General features: G+C 41.1%; 1 protein-coding gene across 4 annotated transcripts in view; it reads right to left on the bottom strand.

The window, feature by feature from the left end:
* Gigyf2 (GRB10 interacting GYF protein 2) overlaps positions 1-14,549 on the bottom strand; it is a 187,674-nt gene that overhangs the window by 126,496 nt on the left and 46,629 nt on the right. The gene's annotated exons all lie outside the window — the stretch shown is intronic.

Here is a 14,549-nt window from a genome sequence, read left to right as displayed (position 1 = left end):
AGTTTGTTTGCAGTGGCTGGAGGCCCTGGCATGCCTATATTCCCCCCCCCCCTCGGTCTCAAATAAATAAATAAAATGTTTAAAAAAAAACAATGAAACTCAAAATAGTGCTTTCAAGATTATAAACTGATTAGTTTTGACAAATCCACCAAGTACTGGGTTTGGCCTACTGACTCTCCCATCTAGTGGAAACACAAAGATACCGCTGTGTTTCTAAGTGCATTACAAAGTATATGTCTAGGAAGAGGAAGCAGTATCTTTTCTAAGATTTTTTTTTCCTGGTAGTTTGTAAGCAAAAGCCGTTGTAAAGGCCAGGCGTGGTGGCACACACCTTTAATCCCAGTACTTGGGAGACAGAGGTAAAAGGATCACAATGAGTTCAAGGCCAGCCTGAAGCTATAGAGTTCAAAGTTAGCCTGGCATGCCCATATTCATTCTCTCTCCCTCTCTCTTTTTCTTTCTCTCTGCCTCTTTCTCTCAAAAAAAAAAAAAAAAATACTAATTACTCATCTCAAAGACCACTGCCAATTTTCTGCAGAGTATCATTAAGTTTCATTTATTTATTATTTTTAAGAAATTAAGTTTTTTTAATATTTTCTTAATTTTATTTATTTATTTGAGAGTGACATAGAGAGAAAGAGGCAGAGAGAGAGGGAGAGAAAGAATGGGCATGCCAGGTCCTCCAGCCACTGCAAACGAACTCCAGATGTGTGCGACCCCTTGTGCATCTGGTTAACGTGGGTCCTGGGGAATCGAGCCTCGAACTGGGGTCCTTAGGCTTCACAGGCAAGCACTTAACCGCTAAGCCATCTCTCCAGCCCTCATTTATTTATTTAAGAGAAAGAGACAGAGTAAGGAGAGTGGGCACACCGGGGACTTAAGCCACTGCAAATGAACTCCAGAGGTATGTGACACCTTCTGCATCTGGCTTAAGTATACTGGAGAATCAAACATGGGTGCTTAGGTTTTACAGGCAAGAGCTTTAACTACTAAGCCATCTCTTCATCTCTCATTTAGTCTTTTTATTGAAGTATAATTTATGTTTACAGTCAGTGAAAAGTATACATATTGAGTATGCAGTTCAATAAATCTGATGTTTGATAAATCCTTGAATGACACCCTATCAAAGCCATTGTAGTCTGGGGTTCTATCACTACTGCTTGTGCTTAAATGAAACAGTACAAAATGCACTATTTTAAGTGCATGTAGTAAATATTTAACATAAAATTTAATGTGCAGGGCCAGGCATAGTGGTGTGCATCTTTAATCCCAGCCCTTGAGAGGCAGAGGTAGAAGGATCGCTGTCAGTTGAAGGGCAGCCTGGGACTAAGGAGGGAGTTCCAAGTCAGTTTGAGTGAAACCCTATCTCAAAAAATCCAAAAAGAAAAAAATTAAATAATGTGTGCATCAAGAGTTCATATTAGGGCTGGATGGATGGCTTAACAGTTAAGGTATTTGCAAGTAAAGCCAAAGGAGCCAGGTTTGATTCCCCAGGACCCATGTTAACCAGATGCACAAGGGGCGCACATCTGGAATTCATTTGCAGTGGCCAGAAGCCCTGGCGCTCGCTCTCTCTCCCTCTCCCCCCTCCCTTTCTCTGACTCTAATAAATATATAATATATAAAAAAGAATTCATATTAGTTTATGGCTAATATTTATCTCAATGTATGACTATACATGCAATGTATTTATCCATTCTCCTCTGATCAACATGACATTTTCTGCATGGTATGGTGGCACACACCTTTAATCCCAGCACTTGAGAGGCATAAGTAGGAAGATTGTTGTGTGTTTAAGGACAGCCTGAGACTTCAGAGAGAGTTCCTGGACAGTCTGGGCTACCTCAAAAAAAAAAAAAAAAAATTACACGAGATGGCACACACTTTTAGTCCCAACACTCAAGGAGGCAGAGGTAGGACTACATAGTGAATTCCAGGTCAGCCTGGGCTAAAGCAATACCCTACCTTGAAAAACAAAACCAACCAAAAAAAAAAAAAAAAAAACAATTGTTAAAAAAAAAAAAACCAAGATTGGGTTGGAGAGATGGCTTAGCAGTTAAGGTGCTTGCCTGCAAAGCCTAAGGACTCATGTTCCACTCTCTAGGTCCCACATAAGACAGATGCAGTGACGCAAGCATGCAATGTCACACATGTGCATAGGGGGCACACACATCTGGAGTTCAATTGCAGCAGATGGAGGCCCTGGAGTGCCAATTCCTTCTCTCACTCACTCCCTCTCTCGCATTAAAAAAAAAAAAAAAAAAAAGGCAGTTTGTTGGACTTGCCTCAAACAAAATAAAACAAAAAACTAAATATCATAAATTACACTTAAGAAAAGTACTTTTGATTAATGCTACTCTGACTTTTGGTTAGAGAAGCTTCTCTTTTCAGGTGGCAGTGACCACTGGGATGACCCAAAAGGAAACATAGTGCTGAGAAGTGATGGAGGAGTGCTCAGCACTGAAACATCTCTATCACACCCTCCAAGGCTCAGGATCCATTCTGGAAGAGGTGGTGGAAAGAATGTAAGAGCCAAGGGAAGGGCACCACTCCTTATAATGCAACTGTCCAGACAGAAACTGGCCTCAATATCCATGACCCTGCAGAGCCTAGCAATACTTTCACAAGTACCTCATAATAGGAGAAAAAAACACTGACATAAAAATTAAAAAAGAGAATAATGGAGAAAGGGAGGAGATATGATGGAGAGCTGAGTTGTGAAAGGGAAAATGGGGAACAGGAAGGAAATATCGTGGTTTATTGTAAGTATAGAAGTTGTCAGGTGGGAGGGAGGATACCATGAATTTGAGGCCACCCTGAGACTACATGATGAATTCCAGGTCAGTTTGAGCTAGAGTGAAACCCTATCTTGAAAAACCAAAAAAAAATAGGGCTGAAGAGATGGCTTAGCGGTTAAGCGCTTGCCTGTGAAGCCTAAGGACCCCAGTTCGAGGCTCGGTTCCCCAGGTCCCACGTTAGCCAGATGTACAAGGGGGCGCACGCGTCTGGAGTTCGTTTGCAGAGGCTGGAAGCCCTGGCGCGCCCATTCTCTCTCTCTCCCTCTATCTGTCTTTCTCTCTGTGTCTGTCGCTAGAAAGAAAGAAAGAAAGAGAGAGAGAGAGAGAGAGAGAGAGAAAGAAAGAAAGAAAGAAAGAAAGACCAAAAATAAATAAATAAATAAATAGTAAAGATATAACCTTTACAGCCAGGCATGGTGATGCACACCTTTAATTCCAGCACTCAGGAGGCAGAAATAGGAAGACTGCTGTGAGTTCAAGGCCACCCTGACCTAGTGTGAGACCCTACCTTAAAAAACTAAAGAAAAAACAAAATCAAAAACAGTAGAACATGATGGCACACGGCTTTAATCCCAGCACTCAGGAGGCAGAAGTAGGAGGACCGCTGAGAGTTCAAGGCCACCCTGAGACTACATAATGAATTCCTGGTCACCCTGAGCTACAATGAAACGCTACCTCAAAGAAGCAAAAACAAAAACAAAAAAAAGATGGATTCCAGGTCAGCCTGGGCTAGGGTGAGACCCTACCTCAAAAAACCAAAAAGGGAAAACAGATAACTTGTACCCACAAATAGGTTTGAACTAGTTATACTACAATATGTAATAAAAGCACAGAAAATACTATGGATTTAACAAAAATAATATCCAGTTATACCTGAAAGGCTGTAGTTGTACCTGTAATGCTCTTATATATGTGTGTGTGTATAAATTGTTCATGAGCACATTGTTTATTGTAATTTATATTCCATATGCATATCATATTTCATAATATATAATACAAGCAATTAATAATCAGTGGAAAGAATTTGAAAATACAGTTAAGTATACAAGGACAAAAAAGTTAAAACTATGTTTACTGCTCAGAAGAAATATATATGTATATGTATATTCCAAGCTGATAATAGACACTGCCCCTAAGGAATGAACTAGAAGAAAGGAACTATTTTAATTATTAAATCATGTATTTCAGGGCTGGAGAGATGGCTTAGCGGTTAAGCGCTTGCCTGTGAAGCCTAAGGACCCAGGTTCGAGGCTCAGTTCCCCAGGTCCCACGTTAGCCAGATGCACAAGGGGGCGCATGTGTCTGGAGTTCGTTTGCAGTGGCTGGAAGCCCTGGCGCGCCTCTCTCTCTCCCTCTATCAGTCTTTCTCCCTGTGTCTGTCGCTCTCAAATAAATAAATAAATAATGAACAAAAAGTATTTTAAAAAACTAATAATAATGTTATCTCAGGTTAGCAGCTAATAGATTTGATTCCTAGTAAAATAAGAGGAGGGGGAGAGAGCATATGTATGTGTATATGTGTGATACACATAGTCTCATATACCCCAGGTTGGCCACAAACACAGTATATAGCCAAGAATGACCCTGAACTTTTGGTCCTCTTGCCTCCACCTGGGATCAGGTCTTAGGGCATGCAAGGACCACAGTAAGGTGAGCTATAGTCTAGTTACTGCACTAATTCCCCCTCCCCTCCCTTCCTCTGTCAAATAAATAAATAAAATGTCTATATGGGGCCAAAGGGATGGCTTAGGAGTTAAGACACTTGCCTGTAAAGCCTAAGGACCCAGGTTTGATTCACCATTACCCACATAAGCCAGATGCACATGGTGGTGCATGCGTTGAGTTCGTTTGCAGTGGCTGGAAGACTTCATGTGCCCATTCTCTCTACCTCCCTCTTTCTCTCTCTCTCAAATAAATTAATGAATTTATTTTTAAAGTAAAAACAAATGTCTAGCCAGGTGCGGTGGAGTATGCCTTTAATCAGAGCACTAGGGAGGCAGAGGTAGGAGTATCACAAATTCAAGGTCACCCTGAGACTGCAGAGTGAATTCCAGGTCAGCCTGAGCTATAGCGAGACCCTACCTCGAAAAACCAAAAACCAGCAACCCCCCCCAAAAAAAAAAAAAAAAATTGGGCTGGAGAGTCAGCTTAGCAGTTAAAGTGCTTACCTGCAAAGCTTAATGACCCCGATTTGATTCCACAGTACCCACATAAGCCAGATGCACAAGGTGGCACATGCATCTAGAGCTCCTCTGCAAGGGGCTAGAAGCCCTGGCAAACCCATTCTCTCTGACCCTCAAATAAATGAGATGAAATGAAAGTGAACTCTGGAACACTACTTTAAAAGGGGGAAGGGGGCTCAGCAGTTGAGGCATAAGCCTGCAAAGCTTAACAACCCAGGTTCGATTGCCCAGTACCCATGTAAAGACAGGTGCACAAAGCAGCACAAGCAACTGGAGTTCTTTCACGGTGGAAAGAGGCCCTGGTGCTTCCCACCCCACTTGCAAATAAATAACTTATTAAAAAGTAAAAAAGGAGCCGGGAGTGGTGGCGCACGCCTTTAATCCCAGCACTTGGGAGACAGAGGTAGGAGGATCGCCGTGAGTTCGAGGCCACCCTGAGACTACATAGTGAATTCCAGGTCAGCCTGGGCTAGCCTGAGACCCTACCTCAAAAAAAACAAAAAAAAAAAAGTAAAAGAGGGAAAGACATTAGTGAAGTGAGACTGTAGTGATTATTTTCAATGTTTCTATCTTCTTAACCTTCATTTTTTTTTTTTTTTTCCTTTCAAGGTAGGGTCTCACACTAGCTCAGGCTGACCTGGAATTGTCTATGGAGTTTCAGGATGACCTCAAACTCATGGGATCCTCCTATGTCTGCCTCCCGAGTACTGGGATTAAAGGCATGCACCACCATGCCCAGTTTAACCTTCCTTTATTTGAAAAAATATTATGGGACTGGAGAGATTGATGGCTTAGCAGTTAAAGGAACTTTCTTATAAAGGCAGATGGCCCAGGTTTGATTTCCCAGACCCAGGTTTGATTCTCCAGTACCCACGTTAAGCCAGGTGCACAAGGTGGCACATGTGTCTGGAGTTCATTTGTAGTGACTAGAGGCCCTAGCACGCCCATTCTCTGACTTTCTCTCTTCCCTTTCTGAAATAAAATAAATTTTAAAACATATTATGGACAATTTTAATCATAAAAACACCAAGAAACATATCATGAAGTCACATGTACCAAACACTCATTCCATGGTCAATCTGGCTTTGTGCCACCCCATCTAAGGCTCCTTTGATGCTAATTTTAGGGAAATCTACAGGTTATCATTTATTCTGTCGGTACTGATTATCCCAAAAAGATAGGGACTTTTTAGAATTCTAGATTTGCTGGTTTTGTCCCTGTTATTTTACAAGCTTCTCTGTCCTCTGCATTTGTGTAAACTGGCAACTGGGCACAGGGACTTGATGTCAGTTCTATTCCTTTAGCAATGCTTCCCATCTGCTATGTATGATTCACCAAGAGGTACCAAGTGCTAGGTGTTTCTGTGATGCCAGCAGCAACTGGTAATCCATATTGGATCCCTAAGCTCACAAAGTTGTTGCAGAGTGATTTCAGTCTATCATGCCTTGTACACAGAGATACTTACCTCTTAAGCTATTTGGAACTCAATGCTCAAGTCTGTATAGGAAAGGAAGGAAAATACCTCAACTCTATTTTCAAAATTATAGCTGATGACACTATCCTCCTCCAAACCCGGCAAGGTATTTTCTTCTGGATATTTCAACTCACTGCAATTCTCTAACAACGTTCACCCTGTTTTGTCTTGGACCAGGAAAGACTCTTCAGATGGCTTCTGTATCCTTTTCTATCTAATATGTCAAAATCTTCCCAGCTCATCTTGTATTATTTTGTGCCTCGGATGCAGAATCAACCATTTCTCCAAGGCATTCACAACTTGGTGCTGGGAGTGCTCATTACCACTGAGATGGTCTTTGTTTGCTTTCAAATTACTCTTGGCCTTAGAGATTCATTTAGTTTGAATGCAAAGAACTGGTTTAACCAGGCAAGGGAACAATAAACCCATGATGGAGTGACCCAACCACTTCTGAAGGACCTTCCAGGAAATTGCTGCCATTGGAATATCATAGAGCTAGCTGGGTGCTTTCCTGAAAACAGTGGGGCTGTCTGCTTCGGAGAAATCAAGTTGGGAAACATGTACATATGTTAGGTCAATGAATTTCACTTAAGCTTCCTAACAACCGCAATTTAAAGAGAAGAAAAGCTCAAGGTGGCTGGGCATGAAGGCGCACGCCTTTAATCCCAGCACTCAGGAGGCAGAAGGAGTTCGAGGCCACCCTGAGACTCCATAGTGAATTCCAGGTCAGCCTAGGCTAGAGTGAGACCCTACCTCGAAACACAAAAAGAAAAAAAAAAAAAAAAATCCAGCTCAAAGTGCTGAGAATGTAACTCCTTGACAAGGTGTTTGGCCACGGCCCTTGGTTCCAGCCCCATCACTACAAAAGAAGGGTACAGAAAAACCTTACTTCCTTGCTACTTCAAAAGCCAGTGCTTCTCTCACCATCCCTTGCTTTGAAAAGTTCATCAACAACCTCAACACTGCCAAACCCAGGAGAAATGTTTGTAACTTCACAGCCTTCACTTCCCTTCCTACATGGAGATCAGTTTAACACTGGTGGGATCCAGAAACAGGGCTCCCAAAATGATATACTCCCTCCAAACCTTCACTTGTTAAATGCTGTTAAATCCAGCAATCTGGAACATCACATTTTTGAATCAAGTAAGCTCATGATTCTCAAGTCCAGCTCTGACTTCCCTTTGAGAGACAGATTCATACACAACCATATGTAGCCCACTGAAACCAATATGCCCCAAACTTTACCTATCAACAACCTTTTCATCCCTACCACTTCGTCACCTCTATTTCCAGAGGTTGTCATTTGTCCTTCAAATCTCACCTTCTCCCACATGCTATAATCACTATGACTTACAGAATTTTAAATCTCAAGCCATCTCTTGATTTTCAATAACCAATTCTTGCTCATTTTCTGCAATGGCACCCTCACAGTAAGTTATTTCAAATGAAAGTCTGAATAAAACTCTCTCCAGTTTGTTGGCACACAATGGCCAAACAAAACCCAAACTTTTTACATAAAAAGGCTCATCTCTCCCACATTTAACATTATAGAAAAGGCAAACATCTTGAAGCTCCTCTCTTAATCATTTTATTTACCTCCTGGTCTTTAAAACATGCTTTCTATGCTATGCAGAATTATTTTTCCTAACCTTTTTAAGCAATAAGGATAAAAGAAATTCTTGAAAGAAAGGTTAGCTGGGAAGAATAGGAGAGTAGCATAATGTTCACAGAAGGCTAGAAAGAGTGCTGGAGGAAGGAGCTGCAGACATGAGAATTAGAATGCAGGAAATACTTGATAAAATGTCCTTTGAAGCCAGGAGTGGCAACGCATGCCTTTAATCCCAGCTCTTGGGAAGCAGAGATAGGAGGATCACTGTGATTTTGAGGCCAGCCTGTGAGTCCCAGGTGTGAATTCCTGGTCAGCCTGAGCAAGAGCAAGAACCCCCTCCCCGTCCCCAAAAATAAACCTGAATGAGCCTTGATTTTCTCTTGTACCCTCCACTCTTGAGAGATGATTCAGTGATTTAGGTGCTTGTTCGCAAAACCTAAAGTCCAGGTTTGATTCCCAGTGTCCATGTAAAACCACATGCACAGGGTGGCACATGCATCTGCAGTTCATTTGCACTGGCAGGAGGCCTTGGTTTACGCATGCTCATTCTCATTCTCCCTCTGGCTGCCTCTGACACTCTCTCAATAAAGAAATGTTTTTAAAAATAGAGGGAATTACCATGGGATATATTTTATAATCATGGAAAATGTTAATAAAAATTTAAAAAAAAAAACACTCTTGGAATTGGTGGAAATAATGTAAGAGCCAAAGGAAGGGTAGGACTCCTTACAACGTGCTCCCTCCAAACACAAAATGGCCTGGATATCCATGACCTCATAGTGCCTGACACTACCTACACAAGACCATCATAAGAGGAGGAAAAGACCATGACATCAAAATAGAAGAGAGACTGATTGAGATGGGGAGGGGTATGATAAAGAATGGAATTTCAAAGGGGAAGGTGGGGGGGGGGGAAGGGAGGGTATTATCATGGGATACTTTTTATAATCATGGAAAATGTTAATAAAAATTGAGGGAAAAAAAACGAAACATGTAATAGGGCTGGAGAGATGGCTTAGCAGTTAAGGTACTTGCCTGAAAAGCCAAAGGTACAAGGTTTGATTCCCCAGTACCCATGTAAAAGCACATGGACAAGGTGGCACATATGTCTAGAGTTCATTTACAGTGGCTGGAGGCCCTGGTGTACCCATTCTCTCTATCTCTCCCTCTTTCCTGCCCTCTCTGTCAAATTAAAAAAAAAAAAAATCGTTTTTGAAAAAAAGAAAAAAAAATACACTCTTGGAGCCGGGCATGGTGGCACACGCCTTTAATCCCAGTATTTGGGAAGCAGAGGTAGGAGGATCCGGTGAGTTCAAGGCCACTCTGAGACTACAGAGTGAATTCTAGGTCAGCCTGAGCTAGAGTGAAACCCTACTTTGAAAAAGGAAAATAAAAAAATAACACTCTCAGGGACTGGAGGGATAGCTTAGAAGTTAAGGAGTTTGCCGGCAAAGCCAAAGGACCCAGGTTCGATTCCCCAGGACCCACATTAGCCAGAAGCACAAGAGGGTGCACACATCTGGAATTCATTAGCAGTGGCTAGAGGCCCTAGTGCACTCTTTCTCTCTCCCTCTTTCTCTATTAAATAAATAAATAAAAATTTTTTTAAATGCATTCGAATGGAAAGATGGCTTAGCAGTTAAGGTGCTTGCCTGCAAAGCCTAAGGACCCACATTAGATTCCTCAGTACCCACATAAGCCAGATGCACATGGTGGCTTATGTGCCTACAGTTCATTTGCAGTGGTCAGAGGTCCTGGCATGCCCATATTCATATATATTCTCTCTCTCTCCATATTCATATATATTCCCACCCCACTCTCTAATAAATATGAATAACATCTAACTCACAGCATTTTTAGTTCACTACCCCTTTGACCCTTTTTGAAAACTAGAAGTCACATGTTCCATCCTACAAAATTCCTCCCATTGTCCCCAGAAAGATTATGTTTAATAAGCTAGAAATCTCAGGTTTACATTCTCTTGGCCCATCCCATTCATCCGACCCTTTTCAAAAGCAATTTACGGAGGGCCTACCTCTGGTACACTAAGCTCAACACTGGGCTTTCCCAGATGAAGAAACCAAGTGTTTATAAGAGTGAAACTAGCTCTTTCCTAAGGCAGACACATACAGGAGAAGAGAATCACAAAATGGGAACCATTCTAACAGACTTATACTGCTCCAGAAGCAGAAAATGTACCTCCCTCTTTTATAAGTGAAGACCTCTTTAGGAGTATATTAATAAAAGAAACCCTATGCAAGTTTTCTATGTTCCTTCCCCATAAAAGCAGCTATCTACAATTACTCTCCCTATAATAGTCTTTATCTGAGTACATTTTTGAGCCTTAAGATTATTTTTAAATCCTGGCGCACCCATTCTCTCTCTGTGTCTGCCTCTTTCTCTCTGTCACTCTCAAATAAATAAATACAAATAAACAAAAAAAATTTTTAAGATTATTTTTAAATGCTTAAGACTTTTATTTTTCTTGTTCATTTGATTTTGAGGCAAGGTCTCACTCTAGTCCAGGCTGACCTGCAAATCCCTCTGTAGTCCCAGGCTGCCCTTAAACTCAGTGATCCTCCTATCGCTTCCTCTGGGATTAAAGGCATGTGCCACCATGCCTAGAAAGATTTCTTAAGTTATATATTATTAAATATTTTTATTGGTAAGAAGACAGAAACAGAGAGAAGGGAGAATGGGCAAGCCAGGGCCTTCAGCTATTGCAAATGAACTCCAGATGCATGTGCCACTTTGTGTAATTGACTTTAAATGGATGCTGGGGAAGTCAATCTGGGTTATTAGGCTTTGCAGCAAACACCTTAACTGCTGAGCCATCTCTCCAGTCCCCAGCAAGATTTTTTTAATGCCTTGAAGAATATATTTGCAAAGAAATAAAGAATAGGATGCAAACCAGTATTAGCAAAGGTTCTTTGAGTAGTAGGACTAAGGATAATTTAGACTTTTTCTGTTTTCTTCTATACTACTGTTTCCTCCATATTTTCTGGAATAGGAGATTCTGTTACTGGGACAAACAATATTCTGTGCTAGGGGAAATGGCTCAGAGGTGATTCCTGGACTAGCACACTTAAAGCCCTAGATTGAAGGCCCAGTACCATTAAAAGGGGAGGGGGGGCTGGAGAGATGGCTTAGCGGTTAAGCACTTGCCTGTGAAGCCTAAGGACCCCAATTCGAGGCCTGGTTCCCCAGGACCCACATTAGCCAGATGCATAAAGGGGCGCACGCGTCTGGCATCTGGAGTTCCTCTGCAGTGGCTAGAGGCCCTGGCGCATCCTTTATCTCCTCTCTCTCTCTCTCTCTCTCTCTCTCTCTCCCTCCCTCTTTCTCTCTCCGTCTGTCGCTCTTAAATAAAGAAAATAAACAACAACAACAACAAAAAGACTGGCATAGTGGCACATGCCTTTAATGCCAGCACTCGGGAGGCAAAGGTAGAAGAATCTCTATGAGTTCGAGGCCACTCTGAGACTACAAAGTGAATTCCAGATTAACCTGGGCTAGAGGGAAACCGTACCTTGAAAAACCAAAAAACACTTAAAAAAAAAATAAAAAAACAGGGCTAGAGAGATGGCTCAGCAGTTAAGGTACTTGCCTGCAAAGCCTAATAACCTGAGTTCAATTCCTCAATACCCACATAAAGCCAGATGCACAAAGCAGCACATGCAGCTGGAGTCCGTCTGCAGTAGCTGGAAGCCATGGTGCCCATTCTCTTTCCCTCCAACCCTCCTCCTTGCAAATCAATAAATGTACTTTCTTAAAAAAGGAAAGCAGAAGGAAGACATGTGGGGCTGGAGAGATGGTTCAGTACTAAAAGGCACTTGCCTGCAAAGCCTGATAGCCCTGGTTAAATTCCCCTGTACCCATGTAAAGCCAGATGCAAAGTGGCGTATGCATCTGGAGGTCATTTGCAACAGTAAAAGGCTCTAGCGTACCTACACATACAAACACACACACACACACACACACACACACTCCCTCTCTCCTCCCCTCATCTGTCACATGAATAATTTTAAAAAAAGATTGAGCCAGGCGTGGTGGCGCACGCCTTTAATCCCAGCACTCGGGAGGCAGAGGTAGGAGGATCACTGAGAGTTTGAGGCCACCCTGAGACTACATAGTGAATTCCAGGTCAGCCTGAGCCAGAGTGAAACCCTACCTTGGGGAAAAAAAAAAAAGATAGAACCTAAAGCAGTCTGTCAGGAACGAAGTAATTCCACAGAGGAATTCTAATAATGTGGTGGTCAATCTGTCCAAACCTCATCTAAACCTTCCAAAACAATGTAATTTAATAATTCCACTTCAAAGGAATTAATCCAAGGAAAACGAGAAGAATAAAAACAATACCATTCAGGGTGTGTGTACAACTTATTTACAACAGCAAAACACTGAGAACAATTTTATGTTCCAACAATTAACTGGTTCATTTCACAACATTTATTGAGTACCTAGAGTCAGGCACTGGCAATACAACAATAAACAAGCTATACAAGAATAAGGAGCAAATACCTGCCCTCAATGGAGCTCACAGTCTAATGCAAGGAGGCAGATGAGTTATAAATAAGAAAATATGTAGAGTATTTGACATGTCACATTTTCATATAGACCAGGGAAGGAGTTAGAAGAGAACAAGGGATGAGTTGCAAAGTCAGAAAAGTCTAAAGTCAAAAGTCTTGCGTTTGAAGGCATTTAAAAAGTGAATTTTTTTATTCCCAGAAATGATTGGCTTCTTCATTAAATCTACAGCATCCTTTTAAACTGTCTCAGTGATTCCATGATACATTTCTTCGTGCTAAACAGATCATCTACTACAGTGTGCTAATTCCATTGACTTATTATTAGTCCAAGCCTACAGATGTGGAACCTCTCCACTAATTGTAAAGCTTTCATCATTACAACTATCTCAGACACAGATAGATTTCTTCATTGTATGTATCTCTTAGGAGACATTATGTTTTACATTATTTATTACAAGGATGATGATATCCTTAGTTTTAAAAAAAGCATGTCACTAAATGTTTCTGTATGGTTCAGAGTTACAAACTGACTCAATGTAATGGTTCAAAACCTTGATTCCTATGTACAGAGCTTCTTACCTCAATGAACATAATACATGCAGAAGAATATAACAGCAATCTCTAGTAATTCTAATCACTAATAATGTAGCTTGCTAGTTTAGGATTACTTTGGTTTTTGTTTTGTTTTGTTTTGAAGGGCCTCAGTAATTCCCTTTGCTGAAAAGAATTTTCAAGGACGGCACAAAGCAAGAAAGTGCACACTTCCAGTTTATGGGGGAAGATCCCTAAGTGCCAATGCTTGCAGGGCTACACATGTAACAACTTACCAACTAGTTGAAGAAAGGAATGATAATGAACTCTGCTAAGGCTCCCTCAATTTATCAGCACTTGTGCAAAACACTTGTCAACAAAACATCATCAGGAAAAACTTCAGCCAGGTGTATTGTGCACATCTTTAGTAATAGCACTCAGGAAGCCAAAGTAAGAGGATCACTGCAAGTTTTGAGGCTAGTCTAGGACTACAAAGTGCCAAGTAATCCTGGGCTAGAGTGAGCCCCTACCTCAGAATTCAAAAAAATACATAACTTCAGAGTACCAAGAGAAAAGGAGGACATGTATGTAAGGGGTTATCGACAGAATGGATCAATAACAAAGAGATGCCTGCAAGTCATTTTAATGTTTGGTAACCTATGCTGTAGGTAGGGCACAGGAAACAAGCTTTCTGTAAAAGACCAAGGAGTGAATACTGAGCTAGATGGCCTCTGGTATCTGTTCAGCCTTGCCATAGTCAGGCATAGTGGCATACACTTTTAATCCTAGCACTCAGGAGACAAAGGGAGGAGGACTGCTTTGAGTTTGAGGCCAGCCTGGAGCCACAAACTGAGTTCTAGATCAGTGTGGGCAACAGTAAGACCCTACCTCTAAAACAAACAAACAAAAAACCTTTATTTACTCTCCCACAGGCCTTGTGCAGACCCATGATGTAAGGCAAAAGGGTAAATGTGAACAGATTCTTTTATTTTTTTAAATATAATAAATATAAATATAATTAACAACTTCCATGAGTTTTTTCTTTTTTGTTTTGACTAAATTTCTGGCTTTACTTTTTCGTTACTTATTATCATTGTGATGTTTTTAAGGGGAAGAAAAAACTTCTTAATTACTTATGATTTTATTTATATTTTTTGTTGATGTTTGAGGTTTTCTTTTTTAATTTGTAAAGATTAGGCTGACTTTAATTTTATTGATTTATTTCAGAGAGAAAAAAGAGAATATGACATGCCAGAGCCACTACAAATGAATTCTAGATGCATGCGCCACAATACGCATCTGGCTTATGTGGGTTCTGGGGAATCAAAGTTGGGTCCTTAGACTTTATAGGCAAGCACCTAGACTACTAAACCATCTCTCCATGCCCATGGTTTGGATTTTTTGAGGCAGGGTCTCACTCTAGTC

The sequence above is a fragment of the Jaculus jaculus genome, chromosome 4, assembly GCF_020740685.1.
Source record: "Jaculus jaculus isolate mJacJac1 chromosome 4, mJacJac1.mat.Y.cur, whole genome shotgun sequence".
Lineage (NCBI taxonomy): Eukaryota > Metazoa > Chordata > Mammalia > Rodentia > Dipodidae > Jaculus > Jaculus jaculus.
The sequence above is the reverse complement of the archived record's forward strand: the minus strand, read 5'-3'. Positions and strand labels throughout refer to the sequence as shown.